The sequence below is a fragment of the Aquila chrysaetos genome, chromosome 13 (assembly GCF_900496995.4).
Source record: "Aquila chrysaetos chrysaetos chromosome 13, bAquChr1.4, whole genome shotgun sequence".
NCBI classification, from domain to species: Eukaryota; Metazoa; Chordata; class Aves; order Accipitriformes; family Accipitridae; genus Aquila; species Aquila chrysaetos.
Genome location: NC_044016.1, coordinates 35275818 through 35303434, shown reverse-complemented (window position 1 = coordinate 35303434; position 27617 = coordinate 35275818). Strand labels below are relative to the sequence as shown.

Here is a 27617-nt window from a genome sequence, read left to right as displayed (position 1 = left end):
CTTCCCATCTGTTGCGTTCTCTGCTGCCTTCGAGGAGTGGATAGGGAAACTGGCAGAAGTCCTCCAGACTGAAAGAAAGAAGAGTTTAAAATGAAGGCACAGAACAAGAAGTTGCTTTATTTGTGCCGTGTTTGTAATCTCTAGGTAATCCCATCACTGCTCGCACAAAAGCAGCAGGCTGATGTGCCAAATTACTACCGTAGAGGTGTGGGAGCTGCAGCATCAGCTGTCACAGCAGAATTATTCTGTGGTTTCTCTGAGCCCACAGGCTCTTCAGTGCTCCCTCTGGTTGTTTCTGGGGCCTGAATAAGTAGTCCTAATACATCCTCAGGTGAAGTGAGGAGGTGGAGGAAAGGGGGGACATCATGAGAAGAGCAAAGATCAAAACCAGCTCTGAAACCTGTCCCCTACCTCAAAGAGAAGGCCAGTTATCCAAGTTGAGTGGGGGCAAGTCCTCAGGAGCCTGGAGGAGACATCATGGCAGCTCACAGCTGGAGCCTGAGTCATCTCAGAAGCAATTCGTTCAGCTGTTAGCTGCACTATCTGTAAACAAGGTATCTCATACAAGGCTTGTACAACACGCCCGGGTTTGTGGTAATCAGCTACAGGGCACATCTCATGTTGCATTTAAAGACTAATTTTAACAATGATGCATCTCATTAAAGCAGTTATCGTATTCTGTGTTTTGTAGGACATGTTTGCTGCCATATAGCCATAATATATTTATCAGAAGGGAACATGTTGTTTGTGTAGCTTTTCTTCTACACTATAGCACTGCTCCTGACACTTGGTGTCTAAACCCATTTTATATGCCTCAAAATTCTCAGTGATTAATTTCTCTGCAGCCCATAGAGGAGCCAGGACATAAAGGACCAGGCTGCGGAGGCTGCTAAAACGGAGCTGCATGAGAAGAGCTCCTGCAGTGAGGTTCCTTCAGGGCTTTTACTTGGACATCACAACTGGAGGAAGAGGGGTTAAATGCTTTGCTTGTGCTCTCCAGTCCAGACTAAGTATTCTGAAGTCTAGTCCCATCTCATGGGGCTGCTTGAAGACCAGCTTCTTAATCTTTGGAATAAGCTTTATAAAAATGTTAAGGTCTTTTTACTAAAGGCCCTGGAGGTTTAAGGTATTATTATGATGCTATGTAGCCACAGAGATTTAATTGAAGGTATTTAACTGCAGTGGCTGTAAAACAATTGAAATTATACTTGACCTTCTCTTTGGAGCAATGCTTTTAGACAGATTAATAAGGTAGGTAATACTTAAATTCTTTGTGTCTTTCCCGAGGTTTTCTCCAATACACTAATGGGGTTTTCACAATGCAGCCAGATTGGCAGGTATAAGGAATTCTAGTAACTATGCCCCCTAAATTCCTTGTACTTCTTTCCAACTGAGTGTCTCCAGGATCAAAGTAGACATGATAAAGACTGTCTGTAAATGACATTCTCTGGAATGACGTACAGAGAATCTGGCCTGAAAAAAAAAAAAATCAAAAAATAAGCGGTTTTCCCAGTAAATTGGTGCCAAGACAGAGTCCCAATAGACTCTTACTGACAAACCCCTGCATGTGCATGTTTACAGGTTACTTATTCAGTCACAGGTGTAGAAATTCATGTGGTCTCCCAACTTAAGAATTAATAATGGGCCAACCAAAGAGGCTTGTTAATTTAGTCTAGATGCTAATCTGAACTTCGGTTGAACCTACTTGCTCAAGTAATCTACCCGGCAATCTCCAGGAGAAGAGACTTTTTCTCATGTAGAGCCAGCCTAACAAAAATGTAAGCTAACCTCTAACTGAGATGGTTATGGAGAAGAAGTTTTCCCTGTGGGCAATTTGTGTGGGCTTGTGCGGAGGAGCAAGCAGGCACCTAAACAGTGTCTCTTCATTAGGGGAGTTCCTTGTCCGGTCCCCTGTGTGGTGGGATGGGCAGCTGGAAGCACCCGGTCACAAGCCCATCCCACAGCAAATGGGGGTGCCGAGGTGTTTCTTCTCTCCTGGTCAGTGTGCTCCTGCTTGTGCACTGCAGATTCTCTTGGGTTAGACAGCGACTGAGCGGGGATTTGTGCTTAGACCACCTGTACCTTGCTCAGCCTCACTGAGGTACCTTTTAACGGATCTGATTTAGTTCCCCAAAGTGGTCCAGAGGTACCTCCCTGTCCGAGGACAAACGGCACTAGAGGGAAGTGCTGGGGTGGCTGCGGTCAGGAGCTAGTCCTGGTGCCCAAAACCTTCCTTCCCCGCCGGTCACAGCGCTCCTCCTCGAGCAGCAGGTAAAGCTAGGAGGGGTTTCTGGGGCTTGCCCAGTGTCGTGCAGGAGATGTGGCCAAAGCCTGTGTCAGACCAGACTCCCGGCCCTGCCTGTCTCCCATGGGAACATTATTCCTTCGCTATAGAAATAATAAACTGAGCTCTTGCAGTGCAGTCCTGTAGGTTACAGGCAAAACTCCCACTGATGGCAATAAGAGTCTGCAGGCAGGGTCAGAACCACCTACCTGACTTTGAGAATTGGTCACAGACGACGTGACAGGTGTCGCCCCTCGCCAGTGTTAGGGTGGTGGAGTAATTTCCTGATGAATTCTTGGAATAGTTTTCATGAGTTTTGCAAAGACCTGTTTAAATGAAACATTAGATACACTTTTCCTTAAGGTTTGCATAGGGGTTGTGATTATTTTTACTCTCAGTTATAAGTCTAAGAATAATCCTTTACTCCGTCATCCTTGGCAGGAAGGGAAGCAATATACTGGCTTCAGAGGCTAGAGAGTTACCTGTTTATTTTGAAATAAATGTTTATCTGTGTTATTCCTGACAGAGCATCAGCTTTCCTGTTCCACCCTTACCATTTAATGTAGGAAGGTCATGCACTTTTGTCCTAGTTAACTCAAGTCCTGCAACCATGTAAGTTTGTGACATTTTATTTCATATTTTTTTAGGTCAGACCAGCCTCATGTGACTGTTCCAGTAAATATGCAGTTGACCAAAAGCCACTCATCTTCACATACAGCAGGCATGTGAGGCAATGGGAGTTGTTCAGTTGTTTGCCCAGCATTTCTTGTGAAGTCCTTATTGCTTTTCTCCTGCTGTACACACTCGGGGCCAAATATTGCCTTGTTCCTGACTTGCAAAACGAAAGGAAACAGAGGACAGTACAGGCAGGGGAATGAGTCTTTCCTCATTCCTCTGGCCTGGAGCCACAGTGCAGTCTTTCTGCTGTATCACGGTTATGTGCAAGAAGACGGGAACCAGCTCTATTCCTGGCCCTGTCACAGGCTCTGGGGACCTATTTCCCGGCTGCCTGGAAACTCACGGGTTCACTGTCACCTTTCTCTAGTGGAGGTAGCAATGGTAACCTCCCGAGGTGCCATTTCACTGCACGATCCGTGTGAGCAAAGTTCCCGTGACAGGAAGGCACCAAGCTCCCTTTTCTGGCACCACACGCTCCCAGCGAGTGGCTTGCAGGCTGCACCGCTGTGTTTACAGCCTCTTGCGCTGTGCAGCTTCCAAGCCTGCTGGTATTTTTTTGCATTCTCTGCTGGAGAGGACTTAGATTATTTGATAAAACTATGGACAGAGCCTATACAAATACGTGTACTTTAAAGGTACATGCTTGAGCATATGGCAAATGGTCCAGGAAGGAACTACTTGGTTAGATTCAATTTGATGACTTGTAAATTGTGCTCCCCTCACGATGGTTAACAGGAATGGTCTAAGTGTTTGTTTCTTCCTCTACCTTTTCTTGCCTGAGGCTTTTTATCCCCCTGCTCTAGCAACACTGCACAAGCAAGGGGCTGTGCCCGACGTCATTTCACACCACGCGAGATCCGGGTGAGAAACATGTCCTTCTTCTGGCAAAAGAGCAAGTGTTCAGAAAGGTTCCCTGCTTCTGCTTGGGATGAAATGAAAAGCTCTTCAGGTATCTTCCCTTCCCAGAATAAGGCAGGAGCCTGCTGGCTGGGGCATTAGCTGGGGATGTGGGAGACACATGCACAAATCATCTGTGTATGTGATTCAGTCACAGACTGAAGCTTGGCTTTCCCACATCTAAGGCGAGTGCCCTAAACGCTGAATCTCTTCTGCAGTGGCTGAATTTTGTTTTGACCTTCTAGCGTCCTTGTTGAATATGGCCCCATTGGAGATCTCTCATTTTGAAGACTCCTATTAAACAAACCTTACCGATTTTCCTGATCGGTGCATCATGCTGTCTCTCAGTTTTGCACCAGATACATTTGCCCAGCTGGACAGTTTCATCCCATTACCAGCACTTGTGTGGTTACCTAGGGCATCAGCATTTGCTAGGCTCTCCACAGCACTTTGCTCTTGACCAGAGTGCCACACTGAGAAGCTTTCATCATCCAATCCTCCCCTCCGCTGGCAACGGCCAGGCAGCCTGCCCCACGGAGCCGTCTTTGCTTTCAACGTGATATTGCACCACCCAAAGCATAAGACATTCAGGTAAGGTTCGGGCATTTGAGTTCTGCGTCACTAATCTTTGCAATAGGCTTTCGTGCTAGCCCCTGCACGGCGTTCAGTTCTTGACTGTGGCTTAGCACGCCGGAGTCGGCTCTCGTCTGGCCCACGAGCAATGGGGATCAGTGGCCCCGCGACGGCCCACGGTCTGTCATCTACCACATTTTTTGTCTTCTTTGCTCTTCAGCTCTCTTGAGTAAAAGGCAGCAAGAAGTAGCCTCTTTCTCAAAAGCTGTAGTATATAAAGCAACAAGAAGTGCCAAACCTGCCGATGTTTAATTGGAGAGCGTAGTTTTCTCTTTTCTTTTCTTCTTTCCTTTCTTTTCTTTCCTTTTCTTTTCTTTTCCTTTTCTTTCTTTTCTTTTCTTTTCTTTTCTTCTTTCTTCTTTCTTGCCTTTCTTCCTTTCCTTCCTTTCCTTCTTTCCTGTTCCTTTCCTTTCCTTTCCTTTCCTTTCCTTTCCTTTCCTTTTCTTTCCTTTCCTTTCCTTTCCTTTCCTTTCCTTTCCTTTCCTTTTTTTCTTTAACAAATCCCTGCTCCAGCTGTGACTAAATTTCAAGTGTATGCTGTAGGTCAATGGCTTTTCTAGAAACAATTACCCATATCAGTTAGTGCCTGCACTAGTTTTAACTGAACTGCCTGAAATAGCCCTCCCATCACCTAAATTTAGACTTTAAAATACAGCTAAAGAATGCTTGGTGGCCTAATGAATAGCTAGCCAGTCCTCCTACAGGATCCTGTCTCTGAAAAGTAAATTGCATATGAGCACTAATACTGCATCTCAAAAACTCATTCAACTGCAAGCTTGGTCAGCTTTAATCTGGCTTAAATTGGCTTTGGCTATTTTGTTTCTCTGGTCTATTTGTCTCTCAGGCCTTTTTTTATGCTGTAAAATATAACAAGATATTTTGCTGTGAAGTGATTTTTAGTTTTGGCTAAGGTAATGACAGCTATACGTCCTGAGAGATGATAGTATTATGTAAAAAATGAGCATATAAATTATTTAGCAAGGAAGAAAAATATTTAACCATCTTTTTGTCTCTTCCTTCCCAACTTCAATTCTAATACATGTCCTCCATATAAATTCTCTTACAGCTATAAAGAACCAGCTACAGAAAAGAGAGGCATGTGTTAATACAAATGGTAAGATGTAGTTCTTTCCCTGATGATTGTGGGAGTACACTTAAGCACAGAGTAGAAATCAGAGGTGTATATTGGAAGCAACATGACACTCGCCCCTGCAGAAATTCAACAGCTAAAACCAAAATTAAAGGGAATAGACCTACCAGCTGCTTAGATTCAGTAGTTTTATTCCTTACATGCTCTTCAGTGAGTTTCCGAAGAAGTGTGGGCTTGGGTTTCTGTGAAATTTATCTTGCTAAGATTATGCAGGAGGTTGGAAAGGAAGGAAGGATGAAAATCAGACTTCGCCTGCAAAATAACTCTCCTTTCCCCCCACCCCCCACCACCACACAGCAACATGAGATATCAGTGGCAGAAGGTCATGCAGATAATTGCAATAATATTATCTGCTGTGTCTTGGGAACTTGGCTCCTCTCAGAGTCAGGGTGATAAATTAGACCTTGTCAAAATTCCATTCATGGAAAACTCCAACATTACTAAATCTGGAACCAGGGTAGTAAACTCCAGAATTTCCCAGAGAAAATAAGTTCTGGAATTTAAGTTTTTCCAAAGTGAAATGCTTCTCCCTCGCTGAATTATGCATGTTGTTTGTTTGGGTTTTTTTTCCCCTTAAAAAATCAACCTGAACAACTTGTGCCCCATTCCTGCATGCCTGGGAACCTGAAACTCTGAAATCCCTGGCCTGAGCTGGCTCTGCAAGTTTCCAGGCTCCCTAAAGTGCAGCTGGGAGTCTGAAATTCCTGAATGAGACATTTCTGTGGTGGGGTCACCATGAAACCAGGTACTCTGGAAGCATGGCTTCTCCATCAGCTTGCCCCATGGACTAGCAGAAAACGTAACTGAGCAGCATTTTGTCAACAGAAATTCCTCAAAACTGAGCAATGACTACAAAACCTTTTTAGTTTTGACTAGTCAGATTGGAAAATTCCTGACCAGAGGTAGTTTAGATCTTTCTGTGACTTCTGCTCAGTCCATTGAGTTCAATTCACATGGCCAGGACTCTAGAGGTCTTTTGGGTTCTGGATGTCCTTCTTAGTGGGTTTTGCCTCTTTCATATATTAAGTCCTACTTCACACATTCCACCTCCATGCTAGAAATGTGGATTTACGGCATGGACCACTTCTTTTTGGCAGGCTTTGGCTGCCGATGTCTAGCTAACAATGGTGGAGCTCAAAGCAACGGTGCTTGGTACCTGCATTCAAAGTCCACTGAGCCAAATGGACCTCATTTCTCTCCGAATATTTGCAGCCCACTGTATGTAGTGTTGGGCAGTGTGGGCTGCATTGTTCCTGCCAGGACACATTGGAAAGTTTAGTCTGCAATCTGTGGCACAAGTGTTAAGACATCATGGACCCAGGGGTAAGAGTTTATGCCTTGCTCAAGAGTCTCTCTGAAGACCGTTCCCAGTTAGTAATAGATAGTGACTTTGAGGCAGACAGACATGGTGTTAGTAGCCTCAATCCTCTATAGAAATTTGTGTGCTTTAGCAAAGAGAAAAAGTCACTCTTGGCAGATTAGCAACTATGGCATAGCTTACAACAAAGTACGTTTGTTCTGAATTAAAGACCTGTTTCATTAAATGTGGGCACTTCCTAGTCTAGGCATATCCTGTGGAACTAGAGATTTGGAAGTTTGCCTATTAGAGGAGGACAAACTGTGTACCTGTTCCCCAGCCAAATGAATGCTGGTTTTCAGTGGTAAAAAGATAGACAAACACATTTATCATCAAAACATGAGGCTGGAAGTGCAGAGAAGTTCCTTGCCGGGATATAGGTTCTCCTATTTGGCATTACCTGAGAAATTGAGGCTTGGGATGTATATGAGAGAGGAATAGCGTGGTTATTTCAGTGGATGGTTGGAAGGGCTTAAAACCCATTGGTGCCTTTGATTAGGTGAAGTGTAAACGTCAGTAGCACTGGCAATTCCAGCTTCTACCAAGAAGTCAGCTGTTCCTTCTCCACTCACTCTCAGGATCTGTACCAAGTGCTGCCCAACATTTCGGTGCTCCGTGCCTTAACGTGTCCTTCTTGAAATGCCAGTAAACTGAAGAATAGTATTTGTGTTAATTACTTTTTTTTTTCCCCTAAATCAGCCAGCAAGGTGTCACCATAATAGAAAAATGATACAGCACTTCTTGGACTAGGGCCCAGATGCTTTCGGTGATGGTAAATCAATTGAAATGCATCAATGCTGAAATTACAGTGGGAAACAACTCTCAATTCGTTGTGTGATACTGAAGCATATTCCTGTAAATTAGCCCCATTGGCAGTCATTTCGCCAATTCAGTTTTAAAGGTCAGAATCAAAATGTTGTACTAGAAGGTGATATTTGGAAGGCAGGATCCCTGAAAGCAGGTTTTTTAGACACATTCAACAAGTAGGTAGGCAATAGTTTCTAGATCCATATTAAAATAGAGGGGCCTTTTCTTGTAAAAAAGTGTTCCTGTTTAAATGGTGACATGAAATGCAGTGAGTTACATTAGTTGTCCCAGTCGGCTTTCATTAATGATCTACATTTAACTGCTGACTATATGAAATACGGCTTCATACTTTTGGCATCTCCGTAAGCCACTTAAAAGTTTCCTTAAAATCCCAACACATTCAGAAAGACATAGGCCAGGTCCAGGAATGGCAGAAGCAGAGAATAAAAACAAAAAAGGTGTTTCAACTCTGCCAGCACGGGAGGCAGTGTCTTGGGTACCACAAAGAGCGACCAGCCCCGCAGAGCCCACGCAGGCGAGCCCCAGGAGCAAGGACGCAAGGAGACCGGTGGTGCTGGGCCACGCGGCATCATACTGGAGAGCAGCGTGTGGGCAGCTGGGGACACAGCGGTGGCCCCCCCGTCCCTTGACAGATGATGGGGTGCTCACGTGCTGCCTCTCTGCAGAAGGTTCGTCTTGGGGCAGGTCACACTCTCCTGGTCACTGCAGCTTTGCATGCTCAGCCCTCACCCTCGTCCTTCAACAAAAGGCTGTATTTACCTCTACCGCTCCCATCTGGCCTTCAGCAATTAATCTCTGTGCCTCTAACTGCAGCACATTGTGTGATAATTCGTTATGTTAATCCCATGTGTCAGCGAGCCACTTAAAGGCTTCCTGGGACACAGTTCCCCGCTCCTCTTTTGGAATAAAACCTGGGTTTTCCAGTGACGCATATAAAGAAACCACCACATTCTCCGGCTTTCAGATACACAAGGCTAAAGTTTGGTTGCTCCTGTGTCTATAGCGCTGTGTTCTTACCTAGTTTCGAATTTTGGAATAATAGAATTAAGGGGACCTAACTACACATTTGAATCTGCAAGCTCCCCTTCCTCTTTTAAATGCAAATCCCTAGGGCAGAGGCGCTGAGGAATTAAACCTATTTAGACTATTACAAGCCACTCTGTGAGCGGCAGAGCTAATGAAGCCTGGTTTTGTCCTGTCTCCACCCAGCTGCTGATTCTGATGAATCTTTCAGGAACAGCTCTGAGACCATTACTGCCTTGGGTGGTGTTTCAGATCATCCAGCAGCCTAAAATGTGGCTGGGCACGGAATGGATGACAGACAGACGGAAGGGGAGGCAGTGAAATCAATGACACATCCTTTTCTCGTGAAAGCAAGCTGGAAGCCCTCTCACTAGGCACAGCAAATTCAGTCACCTTGCATTATTAAATCTGGATTCTGCTCCTCTTCCCTCTTTTTTCCCACTTAATGGGGTTGTAGTGAAGGAGGGGGGCAGTTTATAAGATGGTCTGTTCTGGTGGTGGGGATCGGAGAGATTTAGGACAGATAAACCAGTACGGTCTGAAATAGGGCTGTGTTTTCCTGGCACTGATGGAAGAGCTTGTTGCTGCTCTTGGCACGAGTCCCACGCAGGCAACGCCTCGGTCTCCTGCCGAGTCACAGCGGATGAAAAGAGCACGGCGGTGCCGACCCACCTCCTGAGCACACCCTTCGGATTTAAGGAAGGAGGGGAGGGAGGGGGTCCTGAATGCGTACAGAGAGAGCAGTTGGTACTTGGTCCCTGCAGCCAGTGCCTCCAGGCTGGAGATGCACAGCCTGAGTAGCTTGAGCTGCCGCCGACTCTGGTGTCCTTCGGCCACCGAGGACTGCTGCAGATCCTGGGGCAATTTTCCCAAGCGCTCGACCCCTCAGAAGCTCTTAAATTAGGCTTCAACAGATCTCAGTTGCCTGAGTATCACTGAGGATCTGGAGTGAAACGCAGACGGTGCCTCTGCCAGAGCTAAAAAAGGCTCTCGCGAAGCCTGCAGCAAGTCAGGGGTGTCCTTCGGCTGGGTCACGGCAGCTTTAGGCCACAACTAACAATGGTTTTCTTTCGGTTCTCCAGGTAGCTGAATGTCAGCCCCCTCGGGTCTGTGACTGAAAGAAAAAAATGGAGGAAAATCATGAAGCTAATCCAGGCTATTTTATTTCTTTTTTTCAGGTTTTTCTCTCTCTGCTTTCAAAATTTCAACTTAGCTACAATTCATTTACAAATAAATAGGGAACGTTTGAATGCTGAAATGATGGTTCAGTTTTTCTCCTTTATCCAACTAGATTAGCTGGGCCACATTCTGCCTGAACTGACAAATGTTTTCAAGTGTCCCAAGCTTTCTCTTTTTACTTCTTTTTAACTGAATGAAATATTTCTCTGGCATAGTGTTATCTGAATCCAGCTAAGCAATACAACAGCATGTTTCACTTGCTTCAGCTAGCCATTGGCATAAAGACACAGTTAAGGATCTCTGTGCAACCGTCTCTGTGTTTTTGTTTTTAAATTAAGGTTTTCTCCTTAGGGCTAGTGCAGCGTTGGTATTCCTCAGATGGGGAAGAATTGCATGCAGGACTACAAAAACCTGAGAAATTGGAGGACGGCTGAGTAATATGCTCCAAATATGCTCTGTAATATCATAAGGGTAGCGTGTTCCCAACTCAGAATGAGGAATGGGTTTTCCAAAAGCACTAAGCTTGGGCCCAAAAACTGAACTCCAGACACAATTAAAATAACAAGGCTCAGAGCTTTCCTGCAATCAGCCAGTGACTTCAACTCTTGCTGCTTTTAGCTTAATGTCAGGCTTCCCTAACAAGTGTTTACATGTGACTGTGCTAATCAGGCAAACACAGAGCCTGCAAATGAAAGAACAGCATCCCTGCTATCAGTGTCTAGCACAATAAATCCGGTCTGTCCACTTCAAATGGCTCTAGGTCTGCTTTCCCAGCCTTCCTCCTTGCCTCCTCCCTGGGGCTTCTCAATCTTAATGCAAAAGCAATAACGGCTTATTCCTTAAGGCACGCTTCCTTAGCATATCGTCCCTCCCAACCCAAGCACTACTCCAAGCACTACTTCCCTGGCTTTGTTTTCAAACCAGCAATAACAGAGGGAACAGAAGGGCTCGTTAATCCCCGGGAGAGGCTTCATGCCCAGCAGGGACACAGAGCAAGCTCGGTGGCTCCCTGGCCAGCCTCGCCGGGAGGCTTCAAAGACCAGGAGGCCACTGACACAAGCGGGGACCCTCTGCGCCCTGGGGTCAGCTGGAAACCTCGCCTGGGCTCCGCTGCCTACCGCAGTTGGGGGAAGAAGGAGAGAAGCTTGCTCGGGGCCACCGAAGCACGAGGTGCAAGCAGGCTTCGTGAAATACCACGCTCCCTCCGAGCTCTTTCGCCTTAAACTAAGGCGGCTGATGAAGCTGAAAGGGAAGACAAAGGGAACCGAGAGCTTCCCAGAGCGTGTCTAAAGGCTCAGATAAGCGCAGCTTTGAGCCCAGTCCTGGCTCTTCCCACCACCTTCTGGTCCGGCACCAAGGCTGGCACTGGTGCCAGCGCCGGGCTGGGCGCTCCTCAGGGTCTTGCAGAGGGAGCCGGCAGGGACGGGGGGGGTCAGCCCCGAGCACCCATCCCTCCTAAGCCAGGTTTTGCGCCTCTGCTCTGAAGGGTTCTGGCAGCGTGTGCCTTATTGCGAGAGCGGTGCTGGCTTCTGCCAAGAGGCGGCAATCCCCATCGTCCCTGTGCTCGCATCTGGGCCCGACCCGTGTGGCAGGGATGGGCAGAAAGATTGGTTAGTTAGGTTTAATAATCATTAATGAAAACCGTGGACTTGGTGATGAGCCGAAAAGAGAGTTTTCTTACATTTTTTACAAGAAACAGAAGTCACCAAGGCATTTCAGTACATGACGTAAAAGGACCGGTACAAACCCGCTGTGGGTTTCTTGGTGTCCAGCATTTGTAAACACTGCTGACAATGCATCATCTGATTCACGAAGACAGCCAACATCAGATGTTTTTGGCATTCTGAATGCTATCTAGACTTTTCTGGCTTTTGTGCATGAGAAACTGAAGGCTTGAATCACAACTTCAAGAGGTTGGCAAAAAGCCATAAAGCTACACACATCAATAGATGGGAATGAAGTCAGAACTTGTAATGATGCTGAGTATTGCAAGGTCTTCCAATCAACAGCTAAAGGAGCATGTTTAACGGAAGAGATGGTACAGGGAAGAATCCTGAGATGGGAACACGGACAAAAAAATCTGGTTTCTAGGAGCATGAAAATGTTTGTCTGCTGAGGACTCAGTCCTGACTGACCTTTCTTATTCGCTTTTTCTCCCATATCATGATTTTATTGCTTTTATGGAACAGATTTCAGAGGAGTCTGACACTGCCTCATTGGGAAAGGAGGAAGATTTATGCTGAGCTTATTGCAGGCAGTGGTTATGATTTCATTATAGAGCACTAAGACTGTAATTTTGTGTGCTTACACAGAATGTTTAATGCACACATTAAGCTAGATGCGTTTTATTTCAGTTTGTATAGCAGCCTAAATGGCATAACAGTGTGATACGCTTGTTTATTTGGCATTAAAGCTCGGATTCGGTGCCTAGGCATCTTGCTGAATTGGGGGGCCATGCTGTGATTTAATGGTTCAAATAAGTGTCTTGTTAGTGATCAAAACTCCCGGATCTGTAAACTCAGAAGATTTTCAGACTGGTGGGAAATAATACTGTACCAGCATGGTAACCTTGCTGACCTTTCCAACCCAAAAGACAGTAACTTTAACGAGGCCTATCACAGTTTTCACATGTCGGGTCAGTCTACAGACTGATAATGTGAAGGTTAAAGGGTGAATTGTACAATTTTGAGGGTGGAGTTTACTGTCGCGAACTTAGAAAACTTAGTTTTCTAGTTTCATGAACACTTTTTTTTCCCTTCATATTACTCGAAGATTTATTCCTCCCCATTTACAATTGATTTACTGCAAAAAGTAGATATTGAAACTGGGCTATTTCATTCCAAAGCTTACTAAGATATCTGAGCTGTTGTGGGTTTGGAAATAGTAGGACTGTATTGCTTTAGTACTTTTTTTAACACAGTACTTGGGCTCAGGAAATAGAGCTGTTTAAGCACACAGGAAAGATTCAGCTTTAGATAGCTTATATTTTCATAACCCATTAGTGTAAGTAAGATGTGATGTGGTATATTTCATAATGTTGAGTTTGTATCTAAAAATGATCCTTGCATTAGGAAGACTTTAGTTTTAAGAAAATGAGTTAATTTAGTATTATGGGAAAAAGTGTGTAAGAGGAAAAGTAGATTCTTGCTGTGCAGTGGCTGTGTGTTCAAAAATCAAGGTTACTGAAATCCTGCAGCTGAAGGGTCAGCTCTCTCACTTCCCCCTAGCTATGCAGTGGAAAAGGACAGTACTGACTGCAATAAATTAAAATTTAAAAAGGTTGGACAAGGGATCCCTCTACCCTTTCTCCTTCAGACTGGCTGCCCTGAAGGATCCGTAGAAAATTCAGCACCTGAGGACTACAGAAATTTAACTTTTTATTGAAAAGAACTTTTTCAATTTGATGATCCCAGCAGGATCAACTGATTTAGCAAAAAAAAAAAAAAAAAAAAAAAAGAGTTTTAGCAATAGCCAAGGTTTCTTTTTCCCCTGTGTCAGTTGTATTGAACAATTGTTGACAACCGGTTCTCCCTGAGCAACGTGCCTCAGGACATAATGGAGGTGCCTCTTCTAGCTTCCAGGCTCACGGTTTAGCTAAGACTTAACTGTTCTTTCAGTTGCTTCAGAAAAGCGGGTTTCCTTATTTAAATAACAAGGCTGGAATTATTTAAATATCTTGCTTGTATATTTTTCCCTTGCTTACCTTTAGGCCGATTTCGACATCACTGAAAATCTTGCTGTGACTAATGCTCAACAGCCACCTGCAAGATGCAGTTACCCACTTACCAGGGACTTTGTGATTTGGTTTAAAACCTAGGCACTGGTTATTTAGGCTGTGAGACACTTCCAGAACTGTAAACCCTTACCCGATAGCTCTTTGTAGACTACTCACTCTTCTTGTCCAAGTTATGCTCACCTCGCAGGACAGCTTTGTGTCTGCCAAGGGCTGCCGGCACAGTTGCTTCTGCCTTGCTGTGACCTAAGGCACTCCCATCCAGCCCTATTTTTTTGGTGGCCTGAAACTTGAAGGAATGGTTGCATATCACCTTCAACAGCAGTAGGGGTGCTGGGAAAATACTCAGGATCCCTAAAGCGTTCTTCCCTATTCAACCCTGTTCTGCATGGGGAGGGAGGAGAGGTGAAACCTGCTCTGCAGGATGTTCCTACTCTGCTGTCAGGATATGCCTGCTGGCTTTTCCCCTCTGGACAAGACCAGGATAGAATGATTTAGATGACATTACTGATTTGATAATGAGTTTTCTTACTTATCTGCCACCCTGTTCCCCCTTTTGTGTGAAGAGGCTGACACTACCTAGCAGTCTCATTCCCAGGGCAAATACCTCGCAGGGGGGCTTGTCACCTTGTTAGAGCACAGGCTGGTTATAACAGGACAGAATTCCAGCCTACCCATCCCCACTGCTTTACTTGGCCCTCACCCTTGGAGGCTGTGCATACGCAGGTGGCAGGTGGTACCTAAGGGCGTGCACATCATGCAATTTAAGGAGGATGTCAGGATGTAATCTGTGCCCAGAGCTCAGCTTCCCCGCCTGCTCCGGAGCCTGGACCGTGACAGCAATGTGGGTTTTCTCCTGCGACTCAAACCATGACTTATGGCTTCTCAGTGGTTTCAGCTCCCTAAGCTCCTATTGTATTATGCAGCATATATGGCTCTTACCTTAATGTAATGAAGTTACTGAGTAACTATTTATTTTTGCGATTAGCTTTTACACCCGCTCACAAGCTTTTAATTACTGAATTCCCCACATAATTCTTTAATTCAATTTGTTTTGACCTTTCAGTTAGCGGGGAAATAAAAGAAAGGTGAAACCTGTGTTATGCCACTATATTCTGGCATTTAAAGCTGGGGAAGAGGCCTTGGCTGCATTGAGCCAGGGCACACACGGGCTGAGCTGGGAGAGTGTGGCAGGACAAGAGCATTGGTCCCCATGAAGAAGACAGAGTATTCTATCTTCTCAGAGGAGGAGGCTTTGACACCCCTGCTGCCCACCCAGTGAAATACATCTCTTAGCCCTAGAGACCCTTTGTTTGCATATTTTTTCCCAGAAAGCAGAGGATTGACACTGAAGTTTTTGCCGTCCCTCCCGTCCCATTGCCAGGACAGGCAGCTCTAGCTGTGCTCTAACTGCGAACATGTGCCCCATAAGCAGAGCCCCCTGCAAACCTGCCATACCAGTCAGAGCTGTGGGATAGGTGACCACGGAAAAAATAGGCCCCTGAGACATAGACAACGAGGAGAGGTTGCTGATGTTATAAAACAACCATCCCCAGCTGTTCGGGGACCTAATAGTTGGCTTCCCCTGGATGACAGCCGATGTGCTGGTCCAGTGATGTTTGTGCCGGCGGATGTTTGGGATCCCACAAGCGATGTTTGTGCCGGCGGATGTTTGGGATTCCACAAGGAATATTTGATCCTTGTCCAGCCAACCTGGATGGCTACGCATCTGCTTGGAGTATTTGCACTGCAAGGTGCCGGATTAATGATTAGAGAGATTAAAATCTACAGGTGCAGCCGGAGTTGTGCCAGTGAGATCTCCACTTGACTCTGGCAGCGGACCTGAACATGAGTCCAAAGGGCCAAGGGTCAAGCGAGTCCAGAGGGCCATACCTAAGGGTCGAGCTGCTGGTTGGCCTGTAGGTTGTTCAGCGCTTGGCTTTTCTGCTGAGATGACCAACAAGATAACACTCCACGCAGGTTGGATGGCTGACCTTGGGATCTGTCCTAAACTGAACTGGTTATGCTGATTTAACTTTCATAGATTCTCGATCCACGGTGCCAGAAAAAACCCAGGGAGGACACCAGCAGCAGCAAGAGGAGAGTTTGGCTTTTTGTGCAAGTCCTTCCTGTGAAAACAAAACCAGCCAAACAGCCTCATTATTCTTGGTTTTATTACATGAAAATTTTCCAAGCTTTGGCAAAGGGCGGATGGACAGAGGACAGGCCAAAGGTGATTGCCCCCAATGGGTAAACTAGAAGACACACCTTGACCATTGTCACAACCTTTGATGACAACTGTGGGGAACTGGATGTATAGTCAGTCATGACTACTCAGTGAGGTGAGGATCGTTGGCTGGCTGGTTTTGCTGGGATCTTGTTTGTTTTGCACTGGTGATTCACCAGAAAGCAATTGCAATGAGTCTGATAACGAGGCCAGTGGGCGCTGATAGGAGCAGAGGAGCTATTATCATGATTCCTAAGGACATTTTCTGAAATCAGTCCTTTAAACAGGAATGGGCAGCATTCACGTGGCTACGCTTCATTTCACATCAATAGGGATTGGCATGAATTCCTCCCTTGTCATACAAGGAACCCCTATTATTAACAGGCTTTTGTATGTTATTTCTTTCCTAAGAAATTCAAACCCAGTAAGCTGCTTTAAATGTGTATGGGTCTGGTGATGTCAGATCTATTTTAAATAAATGGGTCTAGACCATAAAGTTTCGGTAAAAATCTGGCTTTAAACATGAATCATTCTCTTTTCCAGATTGTACTATCAGGGTCTAAACTAATTTCAGTTCTTCCATAGTATTCTTATGAATTCTGAACATCTGAAATAGTTTCAGTACATGCTACAACTTAATTCTTTTTTTATACAGGCATAAAACATATGATTAATGAATTGAAAGAATTGGAAAGAAAGATTCTGAAAATTAATATTAACTCTGGTTTCTCAAATATTGTCCTAAGTCCTCCCCTAAGGAACAGAGAAAATATTCCAACTCCACATGATGGAAAAGCTTTAATGCAGAGAACTCTCCACAGGACTGTTTTCATTTCGTAGTGTATTTTAAACATATGGACAGGGCAGACTGTTAATTATTTCTTCTCCTTTTGGCTCAGTTCCAGGTACAACTCAGCAAAAGCAGAGCTCTACAGACTATTCAATGGACAATAAATGGCTCTGCTTTTGCTGAGTGCTGAATAAAAATGATGAAAGGGTGTTGTGACAAGCTCTCAAGGCACTTGTTGGCCCACAAAAAACCATCCTTGCCCCTTCTTCCCCCAGCTGCTGCATCTTGCTCCTTCCACATTGGTTTGGAGGGGAAACACTTTGAGAAGAGACAGTTTAATAGTCCTAGACATGATGTCGGAAAAGATTATTCAATGGGGCGAGGGGAAAGTCCTTGCAACTAGTGGGACCATGTCCTTAAATGCTGCTGGATTCAATTAGAGTGCAACGTGACGTGACCAGAGGGGCATCTGCGGCTTCGGAGGGACGCGCGTAGGAGGATCTAGTTGCAAGAGTTTGAGACGTCGCAGCCCGTGGCTCTGCGCAGGGCTCTCCGCGGCGCGCTGCCGGCTCTCCAGCAGCGGCATCAGCAGAGGACCTGCGCCGCTGTCCCCGCTGCCTCCGGCTGCTCCCCGGTTCTTCGGCGCAGGCCCAGCTGCAGCAGCCGTGGCCCCGCGGTCAGCAGGCGTGAACCGGGGGGGCTGCAGAAGGACCGCCGCTGCCTGAATTAGGCGGCTCTGCACCATGTCTGCAGCAGATGGGCGGTAATATCAGATAATACTATCTGTAGTGGAAGGGGTGGTCATATCAAAACCCACCAAAGGTGAACTCTGGAATAGCCCTGCGGATGCCCTTGCCCATGGGTCTGTTGCCTCCCACAAAGGAGCAGAGTTTGTGCTGGTCTCTCCCAGCTTGTCCTCCTCACGGTGTCTCTCCGGCAATCACTTCTACACCCTCTGTTTCTAATCTCCCAGCAGGGCATGGTGTGTGCTGCAGCAGACTGGTGCCTATCCTTGTGTCTGGGGACCAACTAATGCATCTACTCTCACCACTGGGTCCTAAAATTCAATGAATACTTAATTACTACAGTGTTTGTTCTGTTAGCAACACTTTTATTCTGTTGCAAGCATTTTTCAAATATAGTGGGGATAAGGTCTCTGCCTGATATCGTTTGTAGTCTGAACATGTAGCTATAACCTGGAGAAAAAGAATGAACAGAAATAAAGTGTTAGAGTGACGGTTTTAAGATGACATAAAGGAACGCTTGGGGGTTTTTCTGCTTGTGGCTGGGATGAGAACACATCAAGAAGGAGGGGAGAGCCACAGATTATGGAGCTATTACTCATTATTAATTATATATTTTGCACCATTACAGCCACTCTGAGATCGAAACGTACCTTGCCACCAATAACAAATTAAGATGCACGATGGCCCTTTGATGTTAACCACGGCAGACCGAGGATTACGTACCCCTGGCCAGGTAGGACTTCGTTTTGCTTTCAAAGAAGTGTGGGGAAGGTTAACACCAAGTTTAACTTAATTGTCCAAATTAGATGCATTAGCAGGATGGTGATAAGCATGAGTCACAGTGCTCAAATCTGCCTCACAGGTACCGTCCCTTCTCTCTCCTGTGTTTCAAGACAGAAAGAAGTGGTAGCCTTGTCAGCTTCAAATCTTTCAGGGTAGCCTAGCCGGGGCTCCAAAAAACATTCTCTGTGGGTTTCCTTGCCAAGAAACTAAACACAACCATAAATAAAGCAGATGGAGACCCTTCCCCTGTCCTCCTTTCAGCTGCTCTAGTCATTTTTTTTCTAGACTGAGCCCCTGCTGATGTGCCTGTACCCACTGCTGCTCCCTGCCAGGCACCCTGGCACGCTGATAGCAGGTTTCCAAGGATCTCCCCGTGCCCAGGGAGGCAGGACCATGTCCGACAGCCATGGGCACCCCAAGCCCCTCCTGCCACCCTCGCAGACTGCATTGGCCATGACAAGCTGGCACCATGACCCACCGGGAGCAAAGGTCCGAGCCCCAGGACGATCCCTCGCCTGCAAAGAGGGAAAGAGCAGCTTCTCTGGAGCGGTGCCAGTCACAGCCCTGGGGCCCTCTCTGAGGCAGCTTACTAGCTGCTGACAAAACGGCATGAGAAAGACAGTAGAAAAAATTATTTAAAGTGTGAAGGCCCCAGTCCTGCAGCCACTCGGAGGAGTCTCCTGCACCCCGCCTCGGCAGCAGCCTGTTCACCTCGGTGGGGTGACGGACATGTATCTGGCGCATACCTGCAAATGCCCAGTATTTCCATGCCTAACTAACTGGAAAGCTTCTACAATGGCAGCTTTGAGAAAGGTTCACATGTTTATTCTGCTTTGCCTCTCAGTCAGACACAACTCCTGAACGCAGGAGAGGGTGGATCCCATTCCATCCCCAGGGATGTGCTCGGGCTGTTCCCCACCACCACGACTGGGCAGAAGGAGCAGGCTGGCTTCAGCTGCGCTGAATCACCCGCTTTCCCCTTTAGAAACAAATCCCTCACTTTACCCAGGGATCTTGGAAAGCACACAAGGCATTTCCCAACTGGGATTGCAGCGATGCTAATGGGATTTACTGAACGTGTCCAGCTTCCCTCCCCTTCCTTTCCCTGCAGGATTTGGGGGTGAAGCAGCAAATGAGCGGGGTTTAGGAGTGGGTTCCCCCCTTCCCCTCCCTGGCAGGGCTGGCTGCAAGGCAAGCTGTGTCCTCCCTGCACCGGGTAGGTCACGGCTCGCCTCGGCACCGCGTGGCACCGCACGGCACAGCTGGGGTGCCTGCCAGAGGGGGACGCAGATGGGGAAGCACTTGCAGCATCATGCCCTCAAATCATTACAGCCAGACAGGCGGGTGATTTGCAGTCCTGTTCTTCACTGCGCTTTAGCGTCTCACCCCTCGTGAGGTTTCAAAAGAAAATAAAAATCCAAAGCCGTTGAGCTGGCAAGCGAAGCTGGCAGTGCTGAGCAGCTGCCCGGCACTCTGCAGCACCGTCCCTTCCCCCAGCCGCGGCGAGCTGATGTGCCAGTCTCATTTTGATGTAGCCTGGGTTCTGATTTTGCCTTTATTTTCCCCCAGTTTTTTACCCTGAGGCAAAATTCAGCTCTCACGCCTGCACAGCGCTTTGCTCCCCCCGTCCCAGCACCCAGAGCTCCCACTGACAGGGTGCAGCAGTCAGCCCCGGGACGGCTGTCACCATCCCTGCCAAGGGACGAGGAGCAAAGTGACTTCCAGATATGCAGAGCAGGAGATTTGGATCAGCAACAAAAATGTATAAATGCAAGACTGCACACACATTAGTTTGGAATACTGATTAGATCCAGAAATAAAGGGATAGAGTAGCCAAATGTTTTGGGAAGCCAGCATTTCGTATCATTTATTATTCCTCAGCCAGCCTGAGTTGGAATAGGAACTGACCAAATGCTTGAGTATCACGTTGTCACATACTGGTACTGTTTGTGTCAGAGGTTTTGGCTTAGGATCTACAAACTGTTTGGCAAGTAACCCGGCTGGCTAAATCTGACCTTTTTCTAAAACGGGAGTACGACTAAGGGGATCACAGCATGTGGAAGGGAAGCTGTTCCGGTTTCTGTACAGTGCTTCGGCTGCACAGTCCTGACATTTTTTTAACAGTATTTCTACAGTTGTTGGGCCTGGCCAGTGCAAAAGCATCAGTGACAAAGGAGCGCTGAGAGACCTCTACAAAAGGCTTCTGTAAGTTTAAGATGGGGACACTTAAGCAGGAGACTCTAGTCCCGCAAAGGGAAGACCCAGGTAGAGGAGCCCCCATTCAAGGTACACCCCACAAACTCACTGGGAGGGAGGAGACCCCGGAGAGCCGGCACGCCTGATGCAGAGCGGTGAGCAAGGGCTCCAGAGGCAGAGAGAAAGGCTGAAGGTGGAGGAAACCAGCAAGAGCACATGCACAGAAGTACCCAGAGCCTCTTACAAGGAAAGACCCCCAGCTCCTTCCCTGTAGGACTCTGAACTCCAAACGCTCACCTGCCAGTACAGTGTTGGGTCAGGAAAAGAGGTCGAGGTCTATGGAGGAAGTTCTCCATGGAAAGATTTCTGTGCTAAAAAAGAGGTACATGTAAAGGCAGTGCCTGAAAAGGCCTGGTCTCGATGAAAGATTGCTGCATGGTTGAGCTCTCCCTGGGCTTTGCCTTTCCCCTCCCTCCTTGCGCAGCTCCCCGCACACACTCCAGTGCTCGCTGGCTCTTTCTGAGGGTTATCTTTTTTCTGCCTCTCCACCAGCTTCTGCACCCAGAGCAAGGCTGATGTGTCCGTTATTATTATCGCCCGCTGGAAGCAAGGAGAAGGGGGGACTTTGCTATTTATATGCAGAGTTTCTTGCTCTGCAAACAGCTTTCTCACCTTTCATAAAAGTGTCATTTGATGAGCACCAGTATCACTATGACACTGGGGCATCTCAGCTTGTCAGTCCCAACCTCTTAGGACAGCCTGGTGAGAAAAACAGGGTGATTGCATCTTAGCTGTACCTGGTTTGTGGTCCTATGGTGTAAGACACTGGAGACAAAACTACTCTTAGTTTTGTTTTTAATTTCTTTTCTCTAAAAAAGGAAAGATGTTGGTGAACAGCAAGCACAAACTCTTCACAGATTAAAAAAAGGAAGGTGATGCCATCTGTATAACGCATTCTGGGATGTAATTATTTATGTGATATTGAGTAGTGTCTGTCCTCTGTAAGACTCACTTTCCAGTTACCTGGAAGAAAATCCATCAAAGTCCATCCAAATAAATTAGTGATTTCGTGTGTTATGATGTATGAGCACAGCAGTATGCCTATGGGGGCCAGCATCCCAGTCTGTACTTCACTAGACACTCACGTAACTAAACCATCACCTTTACTTCAGAAAGCTTCAGATGTAAGGTCCCAGCCTTGCAAACTTCAAGACGGTCATTTTCCAGTCAAGGCTGGGAGGAGGGCAGGGGGGCTTGTCAGACGTCCATCCTGAACATAGTTGTTACACTGTGAGAATTAAATACCACTAGCATCCCATCCCGTTGCCTCTGACTTCTCCAGACCAGAGGAATAACTGTTGGACAGAGCAAACTGAAGGAGGCACCTGAGTAAGAGGGGAAGATGGCAGGGAAGGAAAGCAGCAGAGCCCCTGGCTGTGTGTGACGGCAAGGCAAGAAATGAATCTGCAACCTGTACTACGGTCATTATAACAGCACATGCATTTCATTTACTGTATTTAGAAAAGTTTGGTGTTTTACTCTTATCTAGTTGGCTGCAGCAGTATAGTACCGGTGCATAAGACAGGTCAGAAGAGTGCAGTGAAAAGGAAAAGAAATGCTCCTCCTGGCATCCTCACCAAATACTGGGCTTAGCAGGGAAGGCAGAATGCCATGGAAGCGATTCTAGCCTCATTGTCTACCTAAAGTCTTCCAGCAGCACATGAAAGTTGTTTCCCCGATCTTTAGGTTATGCCATGTGGTACCAATATTTATCATCACAGATTATGAATTCCATTCTCTGTAGAAGAAGATTTGCTTTGGACAGTATACATTAGGTAAAAGGGTGTAAAATCAATCTTAAGAAGAGATTTTTATCAGTATATTCTTAATGGTACAGAATACACTTAATGATACACTTGCGGACTGGGTGTTTAAAATTGCATGTGCAGGCATCTTGCATTACAAAACTCTGGAAGAGGGACAGAGGCGAGTGGCATGCATAGATATATCTTCTTTAGATTCCTTTTGCAGGCAGCTGGACCAGCCTAGAACAGGACTTTCAAACTCTGCAATCATATCTACAGCTTTCATTCCTACAGAAGGCTGACAGATTAAGGGATGCAATATAGACTCTTCCGTCATAATAGAAAAGGGCTTATATGGGTTCTGCAATGAAGATATGATAAAGCTTTAAGAGGGTTGTACAATTTTATGCTAATCCTTGGCAAGCAGATCAATATCAAGGTAAAAGGCATAATGTTTTTTTCAAAAGGAGGGATCAGCACGGATGTACTCAGATGAGAGGCAAGGCTACAATCAAGTTGCCAGGTGATGCTTGTAGTACAAAATCAAGTAAGGAAAGATTTCTTTTTGCAGGCATGGTAAGCTTGTTTCTGTTCTTCAGGAACCATAAATGTTAAAGCTGGAACAGTCACGTTTGATCATCTGACCTATCTGAATTGTTTAGCATATCAGGTCTCTGAGTAGCTTATTGCTCAGTGTTGCTGCATGGAAATTTATATTCCCTGGAGAACACTCATATACACTTATGGGCTTCATTAAAAAATTAAATAACATTTAATCATGTATCTCATGCAGAATTCATCAGTGACAGTGGATATTTCACTGAGGAGGTTTTCCCCTGCTGTAAATCAGTACACAGCAGTAGAATAAAAAATAATAAGATGAGAATGAGTATCTAATTTGGAGGGAGCACAGTAATTGAAAATGATGGTTTCTCGACTGAAAACAATTGGATTTTGCAGATATGCCCAGAATCTGTTATATATTTGTGTCTTTGAAAAATATATTGATGGGGTTACTGACTAGTCACAGCTCGTAAATTAAGAATATTTCTGATCTATTTCACAGGGAAAAGGAGGGAGCAGAAAGGGGGCCTACAGGTAGGACCTGGTGTGGCAGAGGCACCCCATGTGTTGTGTGACTGCGTAGCCTCGCTCGACGAACGCAGCGACGAGAACAGGGGCATAGTTTAATATTGACCTTGACACAACAGATTAATTTTGTAGACCCAGCAGATTATTCTTCTGTAGCCCTGGGCTACTCCTCTGCCTCCCTCCAAGAAGTCCTGCCTGGGCATGAATGCAAGGAAAGTGGCAAGAGAAATGCGGGGAGCAGAGGGCATGGAGCAGCCCGTCAGGCTGCGAGGAGGAGGAGGAGGAGGAGGAGGAGCGGGGCGAGTGGGTGCACTGGTGCGGGAAGGCAGCAGCAGGGTCTGGGAACTGGGCCTGGGGCAGGAGGGAAGGGGAGCTGTGGCCGTCTCTGCTCCTGGGGTACGGCAGGGCTGCGTGCTCGCCGTCTGCCCCGCATTCCCACACCAACCCCGCTCGCTTGACAAGTCAAAAGCCACCTTTTAAAATCTCCCCAAACTGCCACAGCCCTGCAAACCCTGCAAGGTCACGGAATGCGAAGCAGGTAGTACAGCTATCTCCATCACTGTCAGGGCTGAGACAAGTCTGAAGTGCTGTTTTTCTCAAGTTCGCCCTGCAGAGCCACGCCAGCCAAAGGGGAGTGGGCTGGGTGCTGCTCCTTTTGTCCCTGAGCAAACACTTCCAAGATCCCATCAGATACACATCTGCAAACACAATTACACATCCATCACCAGCAACTTAATTTGAAGAGAGCAGCACAGGTGTGTGAGAGAAGCACCTGTAGCCTGCACAGTATTTTTTTACTAGCTTCAGCAAATACAATTCTCCATTTTCCATGGGAGTAGCTGGGTCGAGTACTAAAATGTCTTTCCCCCCCGTACAAGCGCTTTCAGGAGAGTTAAATATTTTGAATGTAGGGCCCAATACATCTGGGTTTATGTCAGCATACCCTCTTTTTCAGCATACAAATTTTGCTCAAATGAGGGAAAAAAAAGGAATTTGGACTTTTTCCAGATTTTGCAGATGTCAGATAAATTTTGTCTCGTCAGACAGCTTCACACTGACTCCAAAGTCATTGTCCACACGCACGTACACACACACTCTTATACCAGCTATGCACAAGGCAGACCTGTGACCGTGCTGCCCAACTGACCTTCACTTCCTCAGCAAGTCCCATGTGTTGTGGACACCTCTGATTTACCACAATTAGCTGTTCAGCACACATGCTATAGGCTCAATTTGACCCAAACTCTGCAGAGATGATATATATTGGTGCGGTTTAAGTTCTAGTGGTCTGCGATACCTAACAGACTCTGCACATGTATTTTGTACACTCTTTTCCATCCAGGACTTCCTACCTGGAGATATAGGGGCCATTAGTGAATAGCCTGACTAAATTACAAGCACGACTGGCACGCTACACGTCCTGTTCAATGCAGCCCCATTTTAGCTGGGGGCAAGCGCAGGCGGCCGTGCAATCCCACAGCCTGCGCCAGCTCATGCAGCCCGCAGCCCACACCGTGCTCAGGGGCACTGCAGGGGACTGGGGGCAAATCCGCAGCTCTTGTTGCCAGTTATCGCCCAGCACCCTCATTTCCTGAGATCTGCGAACTGGAGATGGTAACTGCTAATAAACGGAGTGCTTACTTAATTTCCTCCACCTTTTCAGTTAAAAAGCAAAGGCAAAAGGAAAACAAACAGTGCTAAGTGTATTATGATGGGGTTAGCTAATTGAGCTCTTTGGCAATTTCAGAGATACGCAACTGCACAGCCTTGGTGGTGGCATGTAATTGCATATTTGCACAATGGCGTGAGGCAGCAGACAGCTACCCAGATAGGAATTTAGTTACAGGTCTCATTCCGTCAGTGAGAAACTTGTTTGGTAATCCCTCCTAACTCCAGGATTTTAAATAAAGTCTTCCAAACTCATTCTTCTTTCCAGGGAGGCCTGTTTCTGACACCACCAGTGTGGTCTTCAGGGAGGCTTTGCCCCCAGAAATCCTTGGACAGTTGCTGCATTCACAAGCAAAAAGCCTGGGATGCATTGTGCCTTCTGCTCAGTAATGACTGCACTAAATTGGGCCCTGGTTTGGTAAGTGCCCCAGCACAGCTGGATGCCTAAGGCTGCCTAAGGACCACAGCACGCATCTTGCCCCACAGAATCATTGGCATGATTGGGGCTTCCAAATCTAACAACTCACCAACTAACCTTGCAAGAAAATCCAAGTCCCAGATAAAAGAAGCATGTGCTTTGTGTGTTCCTTGCTCTAGCAACTCAGAAAGCAGCTGAATGAAGTTCTTGTAAAGAAGTTATCCCCCAGACCTGCCCTGCTGGCTGCAAATTTCCACGGTCAGCTTTTAGGAGGAGGACCTATTTTACCCCAGAGAGTAATGGGTGAGCAAACCCAAGATGCTTATGAGGAAGCACACGTTGCCATTTTAAATATAAGGGCTAATGTGGGGAACGCTATCAATTAGATTTACAATAGAAACAAAGTTTGTACAGGCCGTAGATGCCAAATTCTGGTACTTGACAATGAAAAACTCTTACTGTAGGGGGACCCAGCATCCCCCCTAGTGAAGCTCTGTTCAAAATCTGAGCCATCCCTTGATCTTACCTTTGAAAGTAGCCGCATGTGCATCGCTGACTGAAGAATGTGGATCTGAACAACACTGAACACCGGAAAGTCCAAACGTCAGGGTTAACATCAAGATTTCTGCTAGCCTGAAGACTTAACGTGTCACTGTTCTCAAGCTCCTTGAGCAGCCTGAGAATGGCCATGGCCTCGTTGATCTTTCACTGTTGACTCTGTTTGGGGAAAACAACAGTAATAGCTGGGTTTCAGAACCACTTTTCCCCTAAGCATTCAGTCTGCCTTTGCCTTTCACACAGGGTGTATAGGGCACATGTTGTTTTATTATTGCTCTTTCCAAATTAGCTCTTCTAGGTGTGTCTCCTACCTTTTGTAAATGGGAGTGTTATGTCTCGCAACTAAGCAGCTATCTAGATTTTAGGATTTTTTCTGGTTGCTCATGCCTGTGGCATCTCAGCCTGAGCATGAGGCTCAGTCAGACAGAATGAACCTCCCGCTGCTCATTCCCCCTGCAATGCCTCCAGTTGGTCTGAAGATAGTGGGAAAATGGTAAATGTGGGATGAATATGTGGGGAATGGATAAAACTGGAACTAAGGAGCAGAAGCTAATAGAGAAGATAAAGGAGAACAGGCTCAGAAAAGGCCAGGCTCACTTTTGAGGCTGTGAGGGACTGGTTTTTTTAGTCTGTCTCCGACCCCTGAAAGATAAATGGCTTTTTATCAGCGTGGGCAGGATCCCCCACAAGAAGAGCCCGTCCTGGCTGCCCTTTGGGGAAGCTGCTGCTCTCCTGGCCAGGACAGGAGGGACAACGTCCCAGCACGTCTTGTGACTCCCAGCCTGTTGTCATCCATCTGGGTGCTGAGAGACTTGCTTGGCCAGTTCAGCAGCTCCTATGGCTTCCCATAAGATACTAGATAATTGCTGCTGGATTGTTGTGCGATGAGTAGCTTAGATAACAGGACTATTAAGCACTGTTTCATCACCACCCCCAAACCAGTATACCAGAAACCTCCTCTAAAAATACTGTTTCATCCCAAATCTAATAAACTTATCTATCTTAAACCCCTTCTGCTGTTACAGTGTTTAATTAATGGGAAAAATGGTCAGTGTTAGATTTGACAGCTCAAGTATGAGTTATCATGTAGTAGGATCTGTTAATTACCTGAAAAAAAGTAAGAGGCAAGCCCTTTTTTTTGTATTTTCAGTCTGGTCAGACACAGTAATTATTTTTCCAAGCCTTTGAGCCAATTTCCTTAATGTTTTCCCCATAATGCATTAAGACTTCCATTCAGCAGGAAGCATAAACACATGCATAATCCCAGCGTAACAATTGGCAGCTGCTTGTATTAACCGTAAGATTAATACCTTGCTGAAAGAGGGCCTGAGAGACCTAGGAGCAAAGATGCTCGGCAGACTCGTCTTGGCCAGGGGAAGCAGCGGTAGGTCCCTCCTCGCAGCATGATGCTTCGGACTGCAGGTGAAATCCCACCTGCCGAGGTCGGTGGGCAGCTTTAGGGCATGGTGTGTCGTCCGGAGGGTCTGCTCCCCCTGTGCAGCTCCGGTGCATCCCTGCTGTCGTCCCCGTAGCGCTGAGGGTAACAGGAGCTGGAAATGACCATTTCAAAGC

At 46.4% G+C, this 27617-nt stretch overlaps 3 long non-coding RNA genes across 4 annotated transcripts; 1 reads left to right on the top strand and 2 right to left on the bottom strand.

The window, feature by feature from the left end:
• Nucleotides 1-1273: 1273 nt before the first annotated feature.
• Nucleotides 1274-5876, bottom strand: LOC115350520. Its single transcript, XR_003926479.1, has 3 exons — nucleotides 5750-5876; nucleotides 2494-2610; nucleotides 1274-1473 (listed from the first exon to the last, which is right to left on the bottom strand). It is a non-coding gene; the product is annotated as an uncharacterized LOC115350520 (long non-coding RNA).
• Nucleotides 4300-18258, top strand: LOC115350519. Its single transcript, XR_003926478.1, has 3 exons — nucleotides 4300-4450; nucleotides 5559-5606; nucleotides 18154-18258. It is a non-coding gene; the product is annotated as an uncharacterized LOC115350519 (long non-coding RNA).
• LOC115350518 lies at nucleotides 17834-27600 on the bottom strand. Of its 2 annotated transcripts, XR_003926477.1 has the most exons (4): nucleotides 27356-27600; nucleotides 26014-26204; nucleotides 20802-20875; nucleotides 17834-17975 (listed from the first exon to the last, which is right to left on the bottom strand). It is a non-coding gene; the product is annotated as an uncharacterized LOC115350518 (long non-coding RNA). The 2 variants fall into 2 exon arrangements; XR_003926476.1 differs by lacking the exon at nucleotides 20802-20875.
• Nucleotides 27601-27617: the final 17 nt, after the last annotated feature.